Source organism: Penaeus vannamei, chromosome 9 (assembly GCF_042767895.1).
Source record: "Penaeus vannamei isolate JL-2024 chromosome 9, ASM4276789v1, whole genome shotgun sequence".
Lineage (NCBI taxonomy): Eukaryota > Metazoa > Arthropoda > Malacostraca > Decapoda > Penaeidae > Penaeus > Penaeus vannamei.
The window spans coordinates 14,746,138-14,748,637 of record NC_091557.1 but is presented as its reverse complement, the minus strand read 5'-3'; the positions used below and the strand labels follow the sequence as shown (position 1 = coordinate 14,748,637).

At 51.3% G+C, this 2,500-nt stretch overlaps 1 protein-coding gene across 2 annotated transcripts in view; it reads left to right on the top strand.

Moving 5' to 3' along the window:
- The window catches only part of LOC113820912 (leucine-rich repeat and fibronectin type-III domain-containing protein 5), an 11,008-nt gene that overhangs the window by 5,268 nt on the left and 3,240 nt on the right, over positions 1-2,500 (top strand). Inside the window, exon 1 of one of the 2 annotated variants that reach the window (XM_070125362.1) lies at positions 2,349-2,472. The exons of the other annotated variant lie outside the window; for it this stretch is intronic. The gene's annotated coding sequence lies outside the window, so the exon portion shown is untranslated. Of the gene's footprint in view, positions 1-2,348; positions 2,473-2,500 lie in introns of those variants that run through there. 2 annotated transcript variants of the gene reach the window in all.

Genomic DNA, 2,500 nt, shown 5'->3' with positions numbered 1-2,500 from the left:
AGTCCCTACCTGTTGGATACTGATACTAGTGCTGAAGGTCTGGGTGCTGTTTTGTCGCAGGTGAAGGATGGGAAAGAATGTGTGGTGGCATATTACAGTGCCAAGTTCACAGATCCTGAGGAAAACTATTGTGTGACCCGAAAAGAACTGTTGGCAATTGTGAAAAGCACCGAGCATTTCCATCCTTACCTGTATGGTGCTAAATTCCTTATCCTCACGGACCATTCTGCCCTGCAATGGCTAAAGACTCTCAAGGCACCTGAAGGACAGCTGGCGCGGTGGTCGGGTCGCCTAGAGCAGTACCACTATGAGGTTCAGCATCGGCCCGGTCGCGTCCACAATAATGCTGACAGCCTGAGCCGCCGCCTTTGTGAACCAGAGTGTCAACACTGCTTGAGGGGGGAAGAGCGGGTCGCATGCCGGCAGCTCCAAGTCTGGGGAGACTATGTAGACGCCGAAGAAAGATGGCGACAGGTACAGAGGGAGGATGATGACCTAACTCCCCTGATCAAGTGGATGGAGGCATCTCCAGAGCGTCCCGGTTGGCCACAAGTAACAGCAGAGAGCCCTGTCACGAAGCACTTGTGGCAGCAGTGGGCCATGTTGCGACAGGAGAATGGAGTATTACAGCGGTGCTGGGATGATGCTCGTGGACGGCCAAGTTACTGGGTGGTGCTGGTGCCTAGTACCCTGAGGAGAGATCTGTTGCATGAGTTGCATGGTGGGATCACCAGCAGCCACCTGGGTGTGAAAAGAACTCTGACTAGATTAAGGCAATGCTTCTATTGGGTAGGAATGAGGCGAGACGTTCAGGAGTGGTGTCGCACCTGTGAAGTGTGTCGTGCCAGAAATGGGCCTGTGAAGAAAAACCGTGCACCCCTCCAGCTGTACCAGGTCAGCGCGCCCTTGGAGAGGGTGGCTGTGGACATTGTCGGGCCGTTCCCTGTCACTACACAGGGAAACAGATTTATTTGTGTGGTAATGCACTACTTTACTAAGTGGCCTGAAGCATATGCACTCCCTGATCACAAGGCAGAGACAGTGGCAGAAGCTTTGGTGAATAACTTCATTACACGCTTCGGAGTGCCCTGCGAACTACACTCTGACCAGGGGCGGGAGTTTGAGTCCGTGGCATTCCAAGAGTGCTGTCGACTGCTGGGGATCAAGAAGACCCGCACCACCGCCTTGAAGCCTCAGTCTGACGGCTTGGTGGAGCGATTCAACAGGACTTTGATCCATGAAGTGGCCAAGTACTGCAGCAGCGACCAGCGGGACTGGGACGTGAAGTTACCATCACTGTTGATGGCCTATCGCTCAGCCCAGCATGAGGCGACCATCCACACTCCCGCCAAGCTGATGTTCGGTAGGGAGCTGCGACTTCCTGTAGATCTAGCAACTGGACGCCCTCCCCAGGAAGTTACCGACCCAATATCCAATTATACCCAGATGTTGCAGGAAAGGCTGATCATTGCCCACAGATTAGCGCGTAACAGCATGAGGACGGCTGGCAACAACATGAAGACACGCTACAACTGGCATTCAAGGGAAGTCAAGTATAATGTTGGTGACCACGTGTGGCTACACAACCCTCTTCGCAAGAGGGGACTTTCTCCTACCTAAACTCCAGAGTCCCTGGGAAGGGCCCTACGAGATACTGCAGGTCATGTCTAACGTGACCTACAAAATTCGTCGTGGCCTCAGAAACGATCACGCGTGGTTCATGCAGACCGTCTATGGAGATACTATGGCCCAGGATTATTCTTGTGGGGAGGAAGAGAAAGCAAGGACCGAGAAGTGGAAGTGAACGAGGAAGAGTAGCAGTGGAACCAGTGGAACCTGTAGCTGTGTTGGAGTGGAAGAGACAGCTGGCGGGTCATTGGTGGATGTGGAGGACATTTCTATTAACGAGACAGAACTGCGTGCCCATTGTGGGGGTGTGCGCTCAAAACGACGGAGGAAGCCACCAGAGTGAATAATGTTTTATGTAGTTAATTAAGATGAAATGATGAACAAGTTTGTTTAAGTTTGTGTAAAGGAAATAATGTTTTATGTAGTTAATTAAGATGAAATGATGAACAAATATGTTTTTTGTGTAAAGGAAATAATGTATACTTTATTTAATGTTAAATATGCGGCCGGGTCGGCCTTTTGTAAGGAAGGGGCAATGCTACACCACCCTCTGTTAATGATTTTGAATTTCGCGGGTGTTTTGGTGTGGAGGGTGGAGTCTCGTCCCGCAGAGAGAGATCGCCCGAGACTCTCGCCTGAGGAAGACGTGTTCGCGACCCCTCCTCTCGTTTCCCCGCCTGAGACTGTAATTATCACCCTGTGTTTGACGTGCCGTAATTCCTGAGGATTAATAAACCCCTTGGTGAAGTGAATAGTGTTTATTTCGACCTGACAGCTCCTAAGACAAAGGGACTAGGAGTGCTCGCCTCCACGTGCACACTCGGACTTTTAACGGCTGCTGAGGTTAGCGTGCTGTCCTGTGGTCGTTTGA